Here is a 21,735-nt window from a genome sequence, read left to right on the forward strand (position 1 = left end):
CGTCCAGGGCAGCCCCCAACGTAGATCTGGAAGGAACCTGCGCTCCACAGGCAGGGGTGCCCCTGATACCCGCAGAGGGGGCATGCAATAGCGACAGCCCACTGACAATGAGCATCTTTGGACACTGGTGTTCGGGGGGGAGGTAGGAGGGTGGAGGGGGTGTGTTGGGCTCACTTGGGTGGCGGGTCGATAGGGTGTTCAACATGATATCACATATGCCATAAAAAGTGCACGATCAACCAATGAGAAGTGTGGACATTGATCTTTGTGTACTAGGCCATCATAGGCGTACAGTCCATATTGTGCATGTCCCAGACACACGCAGTGCCACGAGTCCCGTGTCCATGTATCAGCCACCAGGCGTGAGTGCTAGAAGCATACATCAATGAGATGCTGACGAATGTCACGGGCCTCCGGTGCCTCGCAGACTCCATGAGGTGCTGCCACATCCCCACCCTCATCATGACCATCATCAGGTGCTTGCAGTTCAGCGTCAGGGGGCATGGGCACATTTCTACGTACGCACATGTTGTGGAGCATGACACATGCCATCACCATCTTTGCAACCTTCTCATGGCGGTACAGGAGTGCCCCGCCAGACCTGCTGAGGCAGCGGAAACGGGTCTTCAGTAGGCCGAATGCCTGTTCAATGACTACACGGGTACGTGAGTGGGCATGGTTGTAGTCCTCCTCATGCTGGTTCCGTGGGTTCCGGACTGGTGTGAGGAGCCATCTCTTCAGTGGATATCCAGCATCACCTGTATGTGGACGAGAAACGTATGATGTGGAATGCCATTGATACGTACGCACACCCCCCCCCCCCTTCCTGGCAGGTCATTGCCAATTCACATACCCCACATCATCATGCATGTAATGAGACTCACCGAGTAGCCAGGATCTGTTCCCTGCGTGTCGCTCCATGTAGCGTGGTATTGTAGAGTTCCTCAAGACCATAGAATCATGGGTTGATCCAGGGAATCGGGCACAACAATGTGTAATGATCCTGTTGGAGTCACACACCATCTGTACATTCAGGGAATGAAATTGTTTTCGGTTGCGGTACTGGGCCTCCATGGCATGTGGGACGACCAATTCAACATGGGTGCAGTCGATGGCACCAATGCAACCCGGTATGCCGGCAAGTGCATGGAATCCCACTTTTGTGTTGGTTATTTCCTGCTCCGAGCGTGGTAGAGAGATGTAGTCGTCTGCGTGCTTCAGGAGGGCATCGAGCACTTGCAATAGTGTCCGTGAGAACAGTGGCTGAGAAATGCCATGCAACTGTCCGACTGTGTGCTGGTAGGTGCCTGTGGCCAGGAAGTGGAGTACAGACACCACCTTCAGTAGGGGTGGGATGGCGGTTGGGCTATCTATCATGCTGACAAGGTCAGCCTGTGTCATGTCCACAATGGCGGTTATGGTGTCCCGGTCCAGACGGTAGAGGGTGTGGATCTGCTCATCAGTGAGGTTGAACGGATGTGCTCGGAGGCGTGGAATTGCGGGCTGCCTGCGTGGTGGTAGTGGCTGTGCTGGTGGGCCTTGCTGGCCCTGCCTTAGCCTCCTCCTCCTCCTGCGTCTCCTCCGTGCGGCTGGTTGTAGTTGGTGTTCGTCTACTTCTTGGAGTCGGAGCACTTGCAGTGCTATCAGGTCCCCCAGGGCCAACATCGCGAGTCCTGCCGGTAGCATTTCGGTGTGGTTGTGGGAGGAGACTGGCTGTGCAATTTATGTGTTTTCAGGCTGTATGGCCTCCACCTGTGGTGATTGATTCCACCTGTGCAAACTGCTCTCCCCTTTGGCCGAGCACGTCCCGCGCACAACGCTGCAAATCGGGGAATTGTATCTTGCTATTGCAATCATGTATTTGTACCCGATGGCCGTGTAAGATTGGTTGATATGTTCATTCTGCTGTGGTCCCATTGTTTCACATACTATCTGTGCAGTCGCGAACAGACTTGTGAGGGGTCAGTGGGACGTAGTACTCGAGTAACGGTGGGCCCTCATGCATCACTGTACCGAGTTGCAACGACGGGCGGGGCGTCCCATTCGTGGGTGAAGGCAGTTGCCATTTTCACACACAGCCGCGCTCGATGGAATAATTAGTGATTTCAAACGGCCACAGATGCCTTTTCGACGTGATGTTGCAAATGAGGAATTCGAAGGGCGGCGCTTTCGGTTTCCAGCTAGCGGCGAGGAGATGCCCACAGGTCTGACTGCAAATGTAACGTTCTATTGTTCTATGTCCTTGAGACAGGGCCCATGGCGAGGAAGCAATGATTGATATGAATAGTTTGGGATGCGCAATAGCTACGTGGGCGATGAGGCCGGCCATTCCCAAATACATGTTACTTCACAACACTGGAATTACGGGCTGGGGCACTGTGGATTTAGCAGGCTGCATTACGCACAGACTCAATGGATGTTTCTAATGTTATGTGAGTAATTATTCAGGCGTTTTGATCCCGGGATGAGGGAATGATGGATGGATGCATGGGCAGGTGATTTGATACAGAGTTTGCCATGTACAGGGCTTCTTGGGATCTATCCGCCTCCCCTACGCTATGTGATGCAGGGCTGCCATAGTGGGACCATCGTCCATCTGGCCTTGTTGAGCCCTCCCTGTCTCGAGGCGCCCTCAGACACTCGTTTCTGATGGTGTTTGCACCTCGATATGGATGGTTATGAGTCGCAAGTGGTTTTGGGGTGGTGATGTTCCTTTGGAGTGGGCTAGCATGCATATGGCTGTGGATTTCGTGTGATCATTGAAGTGAGTTGTTGGTATGTAGTTCTGATGGCCATTCTGTTCTTTTTCTTTTCTTTTGGTTGACAGGTATCTCCTCCCCTTTTGCCACTGCCATCTGTATGCCACTCCTGCAGATGGATTTTACTCCCGACACCTGCTGCTTCGTGTTAATCAGTGGAGCAGCATTACGATCTTATGGGACGATCGCCAATGGGCCACATGCCCTTACGCAGTACTGGTGGCTCGGAGCAACATTTCGGCCTTTCAGCTGGACTAGTGCCTCCCCATTGGGACGGCCCTGCGGTTCTGTGCGCTTCCATGTTGCCTTTTCGTACGTGAATGTGGCTCTGTGTACCATGGGGGAACAGGGCGACACACAGGTAGTGGCTGGTCATTTCTTGCGGAAGCAGCCCACAATGGTGATTAGTGTTTTGGAGTTCATGGCCTGATGGCTGTATGGGCTTGGTGATTTTGATGTGCATAAAATTTCTATTCTGATTTGGCCCGTGTAGCGTTTTTCTTTGCAAGTGATGTGGCATATGCCTATTTGGGGGGCGATGTATTGTGAGGAGATCTGCATTGGGTTCCAGCTTCGAGGTTTAGTTGCGTGGTACTGTGCTGTGCGCGTTTGCCTACGAAGCCCAGTGAGGTCAGGGATGGGGGCTGCCAATATGCCAGTTTGAATGTTGTCATGCTCAGGGGCGGGGGATTGGGTTTTGTGTAACAGATGCCGGTCAGCCAGGTGGACTGGTGGAATGATGTGGTTTTCGGAATATTGCTGGTCACAGGTGCCTGTGTTTGCGTGCGTTTCTTGGTGGGGGACTGTGGTCATGTCCATTGGGATGGCTTCTGTATTCGTGCCATCTGTGCCCTGCAGCTCCCATTGGCCCCTCTTGTGTTTCTTTTGTTCGTTGGCATGCATGGGTGACTTGTACATTTCAATGGTTGCATTGTGGCTTCATTGCACCTACGGGGAGTTGTACTTTGTGGGCAGGGAGCGGTGTACAGGCACTCAGTGGGGCCGTTTACGGTTGATTCGCGATGCCGTACTTCTCGCCATGGCGGAATGGTACATTACGCCGTGCCTGATGGCGTTAGGTACATGTCCGCTAGGGTCGGAATTGGCGTACCGTTGCACCATGGTGGTGTTTGCGGTTTGGCATGGCGCGCGCGCGCGTGCTTGGTGCAGTTAGCGTTGGCGTTCACTACGGTGTCGCTAATGGCTTCGTACTTTGCGGTGACGGGTCATAGTCGCACCGAGCGCTATTCGATGGCGGTATTGCATTTCCGCCATCGTTTTTCGATTTCCGCCAGGGTCGTAATGAGGGCCAATTTGTCTTTTTTCTGAGCGCAGATGCTAGACAATAATCTTCCCAAGGATTGAATACTAATCAAAGTTGAAGGAGGCTGTGCAGTTGTGCATCAACCAGGGGTTGAAATGAGCCAACCCAAACGTAGACATGCTGGACACTCTGTTGTTAGGTAGCCATGAGTACAGGCCACAGGAAACCCTGAATCTAGATAGTAAATCCAGGAATGGTGGCCACTCTGGGAGGAGAAGTTAAAATACTTAATTTTGGTTATTCCAAAGATACTTTCATTTGGTACTTTATATTTTTGCTCATTGTGAGACTAAAAGACTGAAATCACACTTCCTGAGCTCAGACATGTGTGTGTTCCACTCTGCCTCTGTGACAGGGTGCACAAATCATTTTTGCCCCACTCCCTGAGGGATGTGGACACACAACAAAGATTTGCTGTGGTCCCACAGGGAATGGTGTGCACACTTGGTTTTCTTGCCACAACCCTGCAGGAAGGTGTACACTCTCAATTGTTACTGCGCACATGCTTGAAAGATGCATGCTTGGAAGATGGCACACACCGAATTGTTGCTGCACAGCCACACAGAAGGGGGTAACTACTTTCTTCAGCACTCTGGTATGGAATTCTGCATGCCAATTATTTTCCACACTGCTGAAGGGAAGGGTGTAGTTGCCTCATTTTTGCTGCACTTCCCCAGGACAGCGGAACACACATTTTTTAATGCACTGCCACAGTGAAGAAGGCACATGCCTCACTTTCCCTCATTTTTTACACACTCCGGCCGGGAAGGCAGTGTCCATCATATTTTTGACCAAACCACATGAATGACCTCTAGTGTATATGTGGTTCTCTCAACTCCCCAAATTATAACCAAAACATACTAGGACTGAATCACCCAATAGTACCTGTCCCTCTGGAACTAGACTCATTCCGCAGGGATTGATATAGCCCTATGTTTTGCTGGTGCACCACCTATCTAAAAGTAGACATAACGAGAAAAGCTATCCTTTATTCTGATCTCCTGAGACAAAGCATAGCCCATGAACAATCAAAGAGTGTCTAATAGAAAAAGTGTACTAAAAAAGCCACTGTACTGGTATAGTGAGGAGTCCAATTTTATTTATTCCCCACTAATTCTGCAGCAAATTACCAAATGGAATCAATACATCTGTTCAACATATAAGTAAATGAAGCCCTATTATTCTGTAGTCATAATTGAACAACCCTAAGCATCTCCATTATTTTTGAGATGTATCGACATAAGAATTGGTCAACCGGTTTCAGCGATACTGCACAGTTCAATTGCCTTTTTCAGGACTACAGTTACCCACCACGGGGTGCTACAACAAGATCAGTTATTCAAATGATTGCGTTCTGTTGAGGTGCACTGTGCTTCTCCTGTTTTACAAACCCAGACAACTATTACAATTGGTCTATATTTTACATAGTCCACCATGGAACCTTCTGGTCTTCCGGGTACATCGATCTATAGGGAGAAGCAAACGCATAGAGACCTACTGTTATTTGATCTCTGGTGTGTTGTACACTATTTCTTCAAAATATATGTGACACATCTTCATTACCAGTGCCAACAATGGGAGAATAACTTACCCCCTGTTGCGAGATTATTCATCACACTGTTACACGTGGAAAAGCTGTGGAAAAATAGTAAAACAAAATAGCTGTGTAATTATATTAATATACATCACCTGATTCTATTTACTAAGAGAACACTGTCTGAAGGTAGATAGACCCAACATTATAAAACCTCCAGTCATAGCATTGGACCCTCCATGCAGAATGGCACAAAACACGGGCATTGGGCGTCATTACAAGCAACCTGATCCAGAAAAAATGCCAGTAAAACAGCTGGTACAACCAGCTCTGGCATTTTTTTCCAGACCGGGTTGCTCAGAGGCTGCCGGTAGGGGCAGTGAACAACCAGCATGCCTGACCTGCCGATAGTTCAGGCCCCTACCCGCAGATAAATCACGGAAGCACCGGACCCATTAACAGCGGTGCTGGTGCTTCAGTGTTTCCATTCCCATGGAGTCCTATTGGAATGGGAACTTACCGTCATGCCGCCTGTAATATCCCAGTAATACGGGATATTGGGTGGCAGAAACAGTAAGCTGATGTTGCTGGTAGGCTGCTGGTGCTACCGTCAGCCTAGCGGCAACCTACCAGCAACCTCGTAATGACCCTCAAGTCCCTCATTGCAAGTGAGCCGAAACAGTAAAATGGGTTTGCCGGTAGTCCACCAGTACTAGCAGCGATCCACCAGAAACCTCGAAATGAACCCATGTGTGTTCTACTATTCTGTGTTATCCAAGTGTCTCAAATGCTGCTATTATATGTTCCAGCTAAAGATCACCACCCACTCATCTTCTCGCTTTATCATTGCTGGTGTGAGACTCCTGAAAAGGAGAAGCACTGCATTACGCGATATCACCTAAGTATGACCATGGCCGTTTTCTCCCTGTATTAAATCATGCTGTGTTTTCTCACTGTCAACGTATCACATATTCTAGTTATGCTATTCAGTATTGTTCAATCATATCAAATTATGCCATTAACCTTTACAGCTAGAGTTCACCTTGCGCTCCCCATCACTTCTTGTTATTCGAGGTGCAGGACTCCTGAAACGGAGAAGTGCTGCATCAAAGGATCTTGTCTGAGTGTGGCGTAGCTGTTCTCTCCACATATTGTACACCAAGGTAGATGCTTGATATCAATGTGCAAAAACACTGGACTCATCACTTGCACGCATTGACAGACCTGCTCGCACTCTTCCTTCTTCTGCTTCCTGCACCGGAGCTTGACGTCTGCTCCCGCCCTGCCACCTGATGCACACCTTGAGGTTATGCATGAGGGATTTCCAACCACTACACAAGAGGTAGGAGTATTTAGGGAGGAAGATACATCCTTACCTTTTTTGTAAATAACGATCGTCCCCCAAAAAACAAATCTTTTAAATTTGGCCCTAAATGTGGAAAAAATGGGTGCCTTTTGCCATCTTCGTTTGTACCCTTCACAGTCTTGTGTGGTTGCAACCACAGGTTAGACACTAATGTGTTTGGGCCTTGCTTGCCATCTGTGTGGCACTTCCAAGATGGCTGCCGCCTCTGATGTGAAGGCTGACTGATTGCCTTCCATTGACCCTACAAGCCTATTGGCCACGGGAAGGATTAATCTGGCCAACTGGGGACCAGCAGGCTTTAGCCGGCCCCAACTTGAATGCCCACTTTTTAAGGCCCTGTCTGTTCCCCTGTCCAGTGCCTGCTGGGCCTGTGGGTTCCCTCTAGCCCCCACTGGCAATGGTGGCTGAGGAGAGCTCAACACTCACTGGACACACTGTATTCACTGGAGCAACTAATAATTTTATCGAAGGTCAGTTCCCCTAACTTACTTTATCGATCTTCCTTCTCATTGGTGACTATCCATCCCCATCTTATCGCCCAGTAACGGAATGTGGTTCACCTTGACCTGCTGATTTTTTAATTTAGCTGTGTCAAAGTAACTGAATGTGTTTCACCTTGCCCTGTTGATTGTCGAATTTAGCTGTGCCCAGTAACCGAATGTGTTTCAACTTGCCCTGCTGATTTCCGAAGTTAGTTGTGCCCAGTAACTGAATGTGTTTCACCTTGCCCTGCTGATTTTTGAATTTAGCTGTGCCGAGTAACTGACAGTGTTTCACCTTGCTCTGCTGATTTTCGAATTTAGTTGTGCATTGTGGTTGCGTGGGGCTACACTACCCGGTGTGCTTCCCTCTGTCTCCCCACTCACTTGTACCCCTGAGCACCCTACCCCCCACATCCGAGAGCATCAGTGCCCCAGACTGATAAGTGCCCCCCACTCCACTGCAGCCAACTATGTCACTTTCTATCTCTCCTATCCTCTCCAACTACTTCACCATCTCCTATCCTTCCCCTATAACAAAATCTGCATGAAGGAAACTTAAAATGGACATACTGGGCTCCAAAACAGGCCTTCCAATTGCAGACACCTATGTCAGAGCTTCCACCAGAGAGACTACCTCTGACAGCTTCTACTTTATTAACTCACCTGACCTAACGACTCTCTGCATGGTCGGATTTCTCTCTCCTATCAACTCTTCTACCATTAATGGTGGCACTCGCTGGGAGGTTCTCCTTGACCTCTTCACCATTTCCAAAGTCATCATTAATGTTTACCTCAATGGAACCATCATGATCCAGGGTCTTCAACCCAACCTTCTATCTTCGACAGGCTCCTTCCTCGCCACTCAAAACTAACCTCTCCCATGTCCAGGCTCCCTTGCCTTCTGTACCCTCCCCCTCCTTACAAGCATCCCTGCCTTGCCGCACTGTCCCAGCTCCCTTGTCGGCCTTGGCTCCCTTGCCATCCTTCACTATCCCCCGGGCCCTCTTGCCACCCTTGGGGGAACCACTGTCCCCTGTTCCTCCCCTGAGGAAACCTTTAATATTTGTTGTAAAGGATGGATATTTAAATCAATCATCACATCGGAGTAAGCTACTATGGAGACACAGAGACCCTCTGTTTGTTGATTGGATGAGCTTACAATTGTCGGTGCGCCGCAAAATAAAGAGATGAAAAAAATCTTGAAGTAGTATTTTAGGTTCCTTTTAATTGAAAGTCATTAGAGTTGTAGCCTTGGTGGATAACACATGTTTCGGCAGGTTTATATTGCCTTTTTCAAATCCAGGCTAGACATACATGTAACATAAATAAGAAAAAGAAATAAACGCAAATGAAGAAAACATCAGGATAAGTCACTCATTGAAAAGCATTTAGAATATTCAGTTAGCATATCTTCAGTAGGTGCAAATAAAGTGCTCTAGTCATTAAGAGGAGTGTGAATTTGGCTGGAGCGCCGTGATTAGTTGGCCCATATTTTAAATAGGGTCACAAACCGATGTGGAAAAGTCTGGAGGGGAGGTGGAGATAATGATTTGTACAGTTTTCAAATTTGTAAATATGAAATAGGTGATTATATATAGACAAGACAGATTAAAAAGACAGTATGGTAATTAAGACATGGTGTAGGGTCTTATCCTTTCTCACTTTTGTGAATGCCGGAGTAAAGCAAGAGAAAGCTGAAAGTCATGGGTTCAATCCCACCTGTGTGGAAATTGCAAATAGACCCATTAGTTATTTGGCTTGAAAGAACAAGTATGCACAGATACTGAATTGGGTCTATTGTAATTTAGTAGCTCTGTGTTATAACGCTCATGCCTTGCGAATTCTGTGTACAGCCTCATTAACCAGCGAGTTATTTGCATCGTATTAGGATAATGCACTATTAGAAACTAATTGCCACACGTAATGTAATCGTGGTTGTATTAGAATGAAAATAGGTCAGGTTAATTAGCATGGTTGTCCGTGGTATTCTTGAGAGTGTGATATTGACTTCCTTAGTGCTGCTGTATTGTTTCAGATGATACAAAAACAACGTGTATGCACACCATTCAGGTTTCGAAATTGTAACAAGATAAATACATGTGCGCAGCATTGTGCAACACGTGTATATAAAGTAATGAGATACAAAAATATGTGACCCCCCTAGTATGGGTGGGTAGAGAACGAGGACTTACCTCATATGAAAGTGTCCTCCATGTGCTGAGTGGTCCACAATGGGTGTGCTGGCCCGTGTATCTAACTACGAAAAAAGTCCTTTCTTAGTGTTTTCAACGGTGGCCATATTTCGGGAAGTTTAAGACGTGTGGCCAATAGTTGCAAATAGGAGAGACGCCCAATCTAAGATTTAGACTTCGAGTTGGTGCAGGAAAAAAACAATGGTTTTCTTGATCAAAAATGTATTGATCAAGTGTATGTTGAAAACACTAAGAAAGGACTTTTTTTGTAGTTAGATACACGGGCCAGCACACCCCATCAAAGGCAATATCAACCCTTCATCCGCTCCAAGAAAAGAGTCTATATTCAAGCCTGCATCTCTGCTGCACCAAATAACATTGCAAAGGAACTGGCCAATCCTGCAGCAGCCTCTTCTTCTGTCACACCCACCCAGGACCTTTGTTCGGCCCTGGCTGCACAGTTCAGGACAAAAACCCAAGACATCCTGTCCTCCCGCTCTTCTACCCCACAGCATACACCAACACCGGAGCCTACCCTTGGCCCACCCTCCTCTTACCCTCACCCCTCTCTCACCCATCTCACCTGATGAGATCACCAGACAAGTCCAGTCTATGAAGGCTTCTTCCAAACAGGTGGATCTCTGCCCCTCAAAAACCATTAAGGACACTATTAACCCCCTCACCCCAGCCTTGGCTGATCTCTGCAATCTCTCCTTTTCCACTGGAGTTTTGCCAACTGCCTTTAAGCACTCCCGAGGACACTCTCTGCTTATGCAACCCTCTGCTGACCTCTCCATTCCGGCAAAGTACTGCCCTATCTCAATCACTCCCTTCTTGGGCAAACTCTTGGAGAGGTTGCCTATCACTCAGCTGACTCTCCACACTGAATCCTTTGGCTGCTTCCATGACCATCAGTCTGGCTTTAGAGCATCCAGAGGCACAGAAACTGCACTTCTGAACACCTGTCAAGACCTGCTCTCTAATCTTGACACTAACACTCCCTCTGTCCTCATTCTCCTTGACCTCTCCTCTGCCTTTGACATGTTTAACCACAACATCCTGATCGCATGTCTCCGTAAGACTCTGGGAAACACAGGTCAGGCGCTGGTGTGGTTAGTCACCTTTATCTCTGATCACACATTCCAGGTGGAACTTGGAGCCTTCCTCTCAACTATAGCTCTCTTGCTCTCTCAACCTGTGCCCTACCCCAGGGATCTAACCTCTGCCCCTTGTTCATCAACGTCTGTATGGCTGCCTTGGCATGTGTGATTGCCACTTTCACCTCTAACTTCCAGTGTTCCGTAGATGACATGCAACTATCTTTCAGGCTACCCTCAGCCGCTTCCTCCTCCTTGCTCATATCTAACTGTCTGCCCGCTATTCAGTCATGGTGTGCTGCAAACAACCTCTGCCTCAATGCCAGTAAAACTGATATCATTCTCATTGGGACTCCTGCTCCTGCCTTCCCACTTTTGCTCTGGCTGGCCTTCCTTGGCCATTTGCCATTTCCCAAATGCGAGGCAAAAATCTGAGGGGCAATCTTTTACTTCAATCTCTCCTTCTTCTCACACATCTCTGCTATCTCTTAAAAGTCTAACTCTCAGCTACACCTCCTTAGAGGCACTCTTCTTTTTCTCCCTTACCCCCAGCAGCTCACTGTCTCCAGAGCCCTGGTTCTCTATAGACCGGATTATTGCATCAACCTCTTCCTCAACCTTCCTTCTTTGGCCCTGTGCCTGCTGCAACTTATCCAGAACAGAACCGCAAGACTTATCCTTGGCCTCAAGCCCAGGGCTGCATCTTTCTGGCTTGGACATCTCTGCATTGGCTCCCCATGGCTGCAAGCACTGAGTTCAAGGCCCTCTGCATTGGCCACAAGGCTTTCTGAGGCCTGGGTCCTGCCTACCTGCAACACTGGCTACCTAAATGCTGTCCCTCACAAGCCCTCTGCTCATCTACCTCCAACCTTCTGCAAGTGTGCCAGTTCTCCAAGCAGAGATTTGGAGGGAGACTTGAATCCTCAGCAAGTGCCTCCATCTGGAATAGCCACCCTTCCAACTTCCACCTTGATCCTGAACTTCTTAAGGTCTGGAAACTCCTTAAGACCTTCCTCTTCTCATCTTCCTTTGCACTCCCTCTACCCTGCTAACCTAGCCCTCTGCTCACTCCATCTCTCCCCCCTCTTCCTTACAGCTTAATGACTGGCCGCCTGGTGTACCTCTGAGTCGCAGCAGTCCCTGGCACCCCCTCCAGTACTCTCACACTTGCGTCATGGCCCTACTCCAACCCACCTTCACTGTACTTAGAATAACACTAGAGAATGGCTCTCTTTGCACTTACCCCTGTCTCCACCGACCGGGTGCACTTGGACCTCCCCCACACTGTGACCTTCTATGCACTTGCACAACCCAAATGCAACGTGCCTGATGATCATCTGCCTGTTCTCCCTTCTGAATTGCACTTGTAAAACTGCAGAATTGCTGTTAGACCTAGTTGTTGTGTCTCAATTTGTCAATTGTGTCTGAGCACTTACCTTGCTTGTACAGGCTATTATCATCTCAGAATTTTAAGCACTGTGAGCGACTGTTATTTTTCCTCCTGTTCCCACCCTCCTTAGTGCTTTGAAACACTTTCATGTGTATAAGCGCTATATAAATAAACAATACATACACTGCCCAAGTCTTAACGCGGGAGCAATCTGGAACTGGTGCTCTAGTCAAATTATGTGAGATTAATTAAATCACGATTTCACTATGTGTCATAGATTAAGTGGTCATACATGCTAATAGGTCATGGATACTTTCGACTCAGATCTAGTATAAAGAAAGAAAAACAAATAAAAAACTAGAGAACACCAAACCACAAATATTGGACACAAGACCAATGCTCGTACACTTAGATGAAGTCTTGGGCTGATTGCCTTTGGTTCAAGTACAAAGCAAGCTAACATCCCCACTATTTCTCATGGCCTCAAATCAAGAATAAACTCCATACTACTTAAGGATAGGATCCATTCATAAGGGGACTGCAAGTTGATGCCACAGAATCATGTTGTTTAGGCCCCTCCAGTGTGCATCAAGTCTGCAAATCCACTGTAGTTCCTCTAGCATGATACTTGCTATGACGCTGCTCCAATCAGAAATCAATCATGCCATCTCCTCCCTCACTACACAATGGCTCATTTCTACAGTAATTATTTGTAACCAACTGATTTCCTGTTCCTTCGAGCCCTTTTGCTTCCTGTAGTTATGTGGACAGAGCAGCAGAGAAAAAGAAAAAAATGAATGTTCGTTTAAAAGTTCACTTTCAGAGTAGGCCTAATTCTGCAGTGGAGACACATTTTTATTAGTGGGTTATGTTAAATGCAGTTTTATTAGTCAGGTTATTTATTAATAATGTTAGTTATTAATTTTCAAATGTGTCTCTTGCACCATAGGCATTTCAGGTGAAAAATAGTGTGCATTTTTGAATGTGCACGTGTGCTTTTAACTGTAAAAATAGATTTGCATCTTATATGTTAAAATCGTTTTTGACTGAGTAGCCTGTCTTTACTTATATGTCCATGTTAATCTGGTAACACATATAGCAATACACCACACCCATGTGGTGGTGCTGCATCAAAAAAATTGCTACCTGTGCAGTAGTGCTGTATTCTGTGCTGTAACACGCCAAATATCCTTACATATACCCTCCTTTTGTTTTTAGAACTTGGCTACAATCCAAGCCAATTCCTAAAAACAACTTGTTCTTTTTTTTCTTTTAAAATGCATGTGTATTGGGATATCTTTCTCTTCCTGACGTAGCTAGTAAAATCAGTAACATTTTCATTTTTACTGATAGCACAATCAACCATCCACCCATGATTACTACCAGGACAGCCAAACCCACTATTGAGCGTTCCCCCCAGGTTCCCCAATTAAATCTTTCTCCCCTAGATCTATTATCCCCAGATTACTAATTGTAATATTGTTTTTTCTCAAATTCATTTTTATAACATGTCTTTCTTTGTGATTCAATAAATATTCCACATCCGGATCTATTGGAAAAGTATCCCTTTGGAAAAAATCGATATTTTCCACTTGGCTTTCCCAAACATCATTTGTTACATGAAACAATGTTAACCCCCCAATTGACACAATTGTATCCTTTGGAACCTGTGAATAAAAAACATTATATTTCACCTGTTTAACCACGTATGTTCCATGGTTTAAATGTACTACCGTCATGTTCTTTAAACAGGTGCTGACCAACCATTTACCTCTGACCATCTTAGCCTGTGCCATTTCTTCACTCCCCATAGTGCTAATAATCACTTCACATCCCTCTGATATACATGGGTCAGATTTCAAACCACAAATAGCACCTGTGGCATCAGGAACAAACGGGTTACCTGGACACATATAATTTTGTTCTTTAAATTTTACACATGTTTCCAGGTTTGGTATTAAATAAACGTCAGGTTCCCATGACTGAAATGCCACCACTTCTGGAGTCTTAATCTTAATAAATTTGTCCTCTTGCCAAAATCCCACGTTGTGTACCCACTTCGTTTGATAAATAAGTTCAGGGGCTACATATGGGATGCATAGCAAAAATCCGATCTCTAGTCTTTCCAAGTCCACATATAACGGCATTGCATTACCCATTTCGAATGCAATTTTTACCTGTATTATATAAATTTCCCTCCTGGTCAATCTTTCTATCATTTGACGAATAATATCCTGCGAAACAAAATACAAGGGGATATGTCCTTGAATCAATTGTGGAACTGCAGTTTGAACTTCTCTCATATAATTCGTTAATAGTCTATCAACAGGACTCATTATGTTCAATATTTCATTTAAAGTTCTGTCATGCTTAAGTATTATTTTGGTCGCCCGTTGCATTACACCCGCTTGTTAATTTAGAATGATTGCAGTTTCATTTATGAATCTTACTTGTTCATCCAGTCCCCCTCTAATTCCATCTAATGTTTTTTGTATTATTTCTAGGTCAATACTCAGTTGTTGCGCTTTAGTGCTCAGTGTTCCTACCGAAATAGAATTGGCTGTTGATATTGTGGTACCTATTATGGCTCCAACTATAGACATTACCAATGATATCGCGAGCATCACCGCACCTCTCTTTCCTCTCCTCTTCTTAATGTCTGCTGAATTCACGAATGTTTTTTCCAATTGCATTAATATATCTCTTATTGACTGCTTAGTGTCCTCTTTTCTTATTTCCAGTCACTCTTTAGTCTGTTCAATTTCAATTCCGGTATTGTTCAAGTGTTTTTCAATCAAAATCTCAGGATTCAATGGTATGTATATATTTTGGAAAATCATCCTTCTATCACTCATGATGAATCCTGGTGCCTCTTCCATCACAATACCAGATGCTGGTCCAGGTTCAATGACAACCTGTGCTTCTGAATTCTTGAAGATCCCTCCAAATATCATCATCATTAACCATATCATCGGTATCATCTTCAATGCTGATCGCTTTGCAGCCTTGGTCTTCACCCCTCTTTGGGGCTTTCCCGGAATCCGTCCACGTGGGCTCCAGGACTCCATCGTCTCCCGAGGGCTCTGATCCCGGAACCTCCGACCAAATAATGTTAATTTTCTAAATCAAATAGAAAATAAACAAATTAAGTACATAGCACAATACTAACTTCACCCTTTTGCCAAAAATAAAACATGCTTGGTAAAAATATTTCGTTTTTTTTTTTTTCTGAAATTAAACACAAGTTAAAAAGAAAACAAGCACATATACAACAGCATTCAATATTTAATACATTTTCTCTCTGCACACCAACCATGAGCTTCCATTATATTTATTTATTTATTTATTTATTATATATTTTTACATATATTACAGTGTTTATGTGCCATTATAACAATCAACTTTTTAACTTCTTTGTCACTGCCTCCTGATTGTACCCATTTATTTTCTCTTTTTGTGTTCAAGGGACTTTATCTGTTTCTACATGCTCAAGCTGCCTGATCTCATGTCTGGGATGGCATGGTTTGATTTGATTTACATGGACAAACTGCTCTATTGCCGTTTCACCTTCATTTTTCTAAATTTTATAAACTACAGGAGAGACCTTATCTATAATTCGAAATGGCCCCTGCCAGGCTGCTAGAAATTTAGAATGTTTCTGTTTACTTTTTCCAATGTGGCCACATGTAAATCAGTTAAACCACAATCATAAGCATCTTTTGCAAATACATCCTTAAACTCTATAAATATCTCCCTCAGATTGTCCCTATCCTCATTGCTTTCACATGCATCCGCTAAGGAGATCTGCTCTTCTACCATTTTGGAAAATTCTGGAAAATCTTCTGGTAAGGGAATCTCGGCGCTTTCCTCTAACTGTGTGGCTGTGTCTTTTTGTAAAGCTGCCACTTTTAAATATTTTGGCATATCAGCTTCCACTTCAATGGGCTGATTTTCTGTTTCATTTTCATTTAAATTAAATATTATGCAATCCTCTTGATGGCAGCACACTGTCTCATTTGAATCATAAGGATACACAGAATGAATTTTAAATATTCCTTTGGGCTGAGAGTTCAGGTGTTCTGGCAACTCACCCTTGGCGTCTACATACTTTTCAGGAATATTTCCAATCACCATGTTATTTAAATCTGCCGTATAATGTGATTTTTGTATGGCCATTCCTAATGGGGAGTTTTCCTCTAAATGAATATCCTGACAACCTTTATTATTTACCATAATTTTTACAGATCCTCCACCAATATCTACCAATGGAATGTATTCATAATCCAGGCCTTGATGTTTTATGGATTCATTCAGGCATACAAATGCATCAGAGCCTTTCATCTGCTGTCCATTTTTGCATTTCAGTGTTATTGCAAACTGTTTTGTAAATGCAGGAATAATAGTATCTTTCCTCATTTGTAATTCGATTGCATAAGGAACCAGTTGTGCACAATGATAAGCCCTTCTTTTGTCTTCAAATTCAGGTGCCGGACCACCTAGGCGTGACCATATTTTTTGATTAAGGAAATCTAACACCATACACATTCTGTGCATGATGTCATTGCCCATGTAAAATTCATTTTGTGCTCCACTCACTATCCATACATTATGGTAAATTGTTTTCTGCCCAATGCTAATTTTAAGCATGCATCTGCCTGCAATTCGGTTTTCAAAGTCTAGACTGTCCAACCCAGAAACATATTGGTTTTTAATCCTAAATCTCGGGATTTCTTCCCTTTCCATTATTTTTTGCAACAATTTCTCATTAATGAAACTCCTTTCATGTTCAAGCGCTAAAGTGGCTTTTATTGTTTTAAAATAGTCATTTATACCAACATGAACCCATGGTTGCTCATCTTCCATGTGTATTTCTGCCAGAGTGTGTTTTTCTGAATCTGTTTTAGGAGCAATATTCTGTTTGCATGTTTTCTCTTTTAAATAAAAACGTAATGTGTGCTCATCTATGGCAGTCTGCCAATTTTTCCTTGGGTCCAAGTATATTTGTACAGGTAGTTTTTCATTGTCGCTCTGCATTTTGTCTTGACACATTAATATAACAGTGACACTAGGTATGCAGCTATTCTGGAGATATACCTCCACAGCATCATTTGTTTTGGCAACGGTGTGACATTCATTTATATTGCTGTTTTGTGATTTTAGTTTCGTAGGCCTCAATGGTTTTTTGGTTAAGGACCACAGCACTCCATTCACCCCATCTATTAGAGGAGACAATCTTTTCAGGCAATCTGTCCCCATCAGAAATGGAATTTCACAAATAGATGTGATCAATACCTCTTGTTTCATTCTGTGCTTTCCTATTTTTATGTCCACCTCAGTTACACCTATGATGGACACCTCCTCCCCATTAAAGTTATGCACTGGGCCTTGATTTTCCTTCACTGTGATCTGACTCTGTGGGGTCTCCCTTCATTGATACTCTTTACCAGCTCCTTGGACATAATTGTGGCCTGTGCGCCAGTGTCAATCATAGCAAAGGTGTGCCATTTTTCTTCTACAGTGATGGGTGCATAATATCTGTCCTCAACTTCCTCTAATACACATAAGAAATGTGAATTCTTACTGATTTCAGGGCTCACCTTTCTCAGGTCTTTTTCACTTTTGGCTAAACACATTGGTAAATGGAAAGACATTTTTCCCTCCTTTTTACCCATTTCTGCGCGAGAGACTTTATTCATTTCTCCATGATCAGAGGTTTTTTGGAGTGTGGCCACTGTTCGCCCATCCATCTGGGTAACATCAGAGACCACATTACAACCTTCCAACTGAACATGTGTAACAACATCATTCAGCAATTTGTCATTTTTTAATTCTGTGCATTTGTGATCATTTAGTGTGATACCAGCCCTTTCAGCCTCTTCAAAAATATGTGGCTCAAAGAATTCTTCAGGTGATTGACTTGTACCCTCCTTTTGAGTATTTCCTTTTTCTGTCTGTGTTTGGTCATTGTTTTGCTTGCCCAGGGAAGGAGCTATAGTATCCCCACTTACTCCCTGTTCACTGGTATTCCCCATGCATGAGTCATTTTTCTTAAATCTGTCCCTTTGTTCTTTTGGAATTCCTAATGTTTCTTTTTCATTTGTACAAATCTTTACTGTTTTATTTAGCTCTAGGTTAAACCGTACCTCTTTTTTAGAAGTATTTGCACTTTCTGTCACAAGTTCATTTACTGGCACTTTCACATTTAATCCATTAGGCATCTCAGAGTCGTTATGCAAAATTATATCAGAGCAATCTGTCATTTTGGCACTGCAGTTATCATGAGTACTTAGTCACTTTTCGGAAGCCCCCCGGTCATTGCTATGGCCATCAGCCCCCTCTTTGGAAGGTTGTTTTTGCGCTGTACAGAGCTTTCCTATTTGCTCAGCTAACATTTTCACTTGGGCTTCAAGGCACTGTAACCTTTCCATCTCTCTAGGATCCTCTTTCTGTGGCCTAGGTCGATATTGGTTGTTTTCCCCCTGATTGGATCTATTCTGATACCTCTCAGGTGATTGATGTCGGTTGGGATGGTTTCTGAACTCTTGATTCATTTGTGGAGGGGAGCGGGTTGCACCCATCCTTTGATTATAGTCCCCTGGTGGGGAATCATTGTATTGACGTGGATTGTAGTTCACGTTTTGCCTCATGTCCTGTCTCTCAGATTGTGGGTACTGGCCCCTAGGTTGATTTCCATTATCAGTAAATCGATCCACATATCGGGGCCTATCCTGATTACCATATATCATGGTGTTGGGATCAAATCTGCTCTGTGTCCCCAATGACTGGTAGGGACCATCATTTCTTTGATCTTGATTTTGTCTCTGGTTATTGTTCATACCTGCCATATCAGGCCAATATCCTACCCGGGGTCTGTCCCCTAAATACCTAGGGCTGATGTAGCTCTCTCTATTACTAGGATCATGTGATTGGAACATTGGTACAGGAAATGGCGATCTTTGTTGATTACCCCTTTGTTCAGGTGTCACATTATTTTTACCTTGGCTTTGAGCAGACTCAAGGGACATTTTGGCTGACCTGATTTCCATTACTGTGGCTGAGGGTTCTTTAGATTTAGGTCTAGTATCTTTCATTTTATCACTTTCTCTACCCTGACAATAGAGTACCTCATATAGTTTTGTGCTTTGATGTACAATCCATTCAAGGGACTTGTCACGGTCAAATTCACGGACCAATTGGGATATGATGTCTTTCTGTAGCCCATTGAAGTATGCAGTTTTAAACTCATTGGAATTTGAGTCAAAAGATACATCAAAGCGAGAAAATGCTCTTTTTAAGTCTTGTAAAAATTGGCGAGGGGATGTATTAGGTCCAGCAGTAATTGTGTAAGCGACTTTCTTTGCCTCCTGCAATGACTGAAAAGGAGAAAAATGACGCCTAATTTCTTTTTCAAACTCCAACCAGGTCATATTCTGCTGTTCATTTAATCCCCTTATGATGCTGGCCGTCGGGGCATCTTAAGTTAAATGAAAATATTGTCTGTACTGTTCCTTAGGTATCTGGAGTGCTTTAAAAATGTCATGCACCGCTTCTAAGTGATCCTCAATGCAGCATTCACCTCCCTTTTTAAATGGTTTGATCAGGGCTTTAATGGATTTCATTATTTTTATGGGGCTACTTGTTGCAATGCATGGAATTGCACTATTTTGTGATTCAATCCTGTTTTCAGGTGTATGAGATTGGTGGCTGCCCCCTATGGGAGTATCAAATCCCCCAAGGGCGCTGCAACCAAGTTCAGTCACCGGCCCAGTCACTGGAGCACTAGCTCTTTGGGCAGAGCTAGAATTCACCTCCACTCCATTGAATGTGGTACCCTGCCGCCTCTCCTGGGACCTGGGAATGCACATTTGCTGTTCTAAGTCCTTACACTTTTTAAGGAGTCTGTTTGCTTCATTTTGCAAATAGTTGTTTTCATCACTCATCTTATTAATCACCTCCTGCATGTCGCACATTTGCATTTGGCATTCATTGAACTCTTTATTTCTCTTGTCTCTTTCTTGAATCATTTTAATCATTTCTTGTTCTGCACTCTGGAGATCACATTCTTTTTCACAATGTTCTTTTTGTAAAATCTGCATTTCTGAAACAACCTGATCTTTATCCTGTCTAATGTGGTCCACTAAGGCTTTTAAGTGTACCAATTCTTGCTCACTATCCTCAAATTGTTTCTTTCTTTTGGATAACTGAGTATCAAAGTCTCTGCATTTTAATTGCATGTCTTTTTGGCATACATCCAATTCTGCTCTCAACATTTCCTGATTTTTACTTGCCCCATCGAATTCAGTCTTTAACCTGCAAATTAGCTGAGTATCATTCTACAGCATTAGGAGGGACTCATTCAAAATAAACCATATTTTGCCGCATAGCCGTATTAAACAGTCTTTCTCTGCACTTTTATCGGCTGCATTCAATAATCTTGTAAGGCAGACCTGAATTATGCTGCCTTCTGCAAAAATAATGTCTAGTTTTTCTTTCTGCACCTCACCCTGAATGCGTTCACGCCATTCTAACGTGCTATTCGACGACCAAGTCCCATGTGCAAACAACTTTGCCTCTAAATATTGCACTAGGTCTGAGAATGTGGTTTCCCTTTGTGACATTCTGAAATTCGTTTTTAGTGGCACACTGCTATTATAAAATGGGTTCCCTTTAATGTGCAAATGGCAGTGTGAGACACGCTTGCCACGCCCAGTAGGTACTCTATGATCACTTTCCCGGCCTGCAACGCACCATAAATATGAAGGGTATTATGTGGAGATTTGGGGCCTGACGGTATTTTCTTACCGCCGAAAAATAACTTAGCAACAATCACTCCTTGTATTCAGATTGGGCCATGTACAACAATAATACAGTGGACATGCATTATTTCAGCACACAGACATGCGTATTTGGTATGCTTGGTTGGTATGCGTGTTTGGTATGCGTGGTTGGTGGTATTTTGGTGAGCATAATTCCCTTGTTTTATTTGTGGCCCCAATATCCAGAACCCCTTATTTTTGCTTAGATGTCATGATCTCTGCTTCCAAAAGGTCAGGATTTTCCCAACTCCCTTGGAAGCAGATCCATAACCCAGGTTCCGAGGGCCAACCAGTCCCAATTGGGACCTTTTGGACCCAGTCCTGGCGCCAGTGGCACCAGGCTCATAAATGTGCCCAGTCCCAGCGCTGGAAGCGCCGGGCTCATAATGCTTGGGTGGACTTACCTGCAGCAGACCATGCTGCTTACTTGCCTGCCAGCTGAGCCTCTGATCCTCTTCTGTTTGGAACTACTTTTCCTGTTGGGTGGGGCAGGAGCCACTCCCTAGATTCAGAACACTGGAACTCTTCTGGAAAGCAGGAACTCTTTTCTTACCTAGGCGTGGCTGTGGAAGGAGACACCTAAGCACTACAGGAGGCTATTTAAACCACACCCGGTGGATGAATCTTGCTTTGCGTTATTCTGCATCCTCTGCAGCAGAACGCTCATCGTGTCTTCTGCATCGGATCCTGGGCCTAAGGAAAAAGGCTTACCATCCTGAATCCAGTCTTCAGCAACACCTGTAAAGACAAGAAAGAACAGGTTAGCATTCCGGCA

Source organism: Ambystoma mexicanum, chromosome 12, assembly GCF_040938575.1.
Source record: "Ambystoma mexicanum isolate Mex_15411 chromosome 12, UKY_AmexF1_1, whole genome shotgun sequence".
NCBI classification, from domain to species: Eukaryota; Metazoa; Chordata; class Amphibia; order Caudata; family Ambystomatidae; genus Ambystoma; species Ambystoma mexicanum.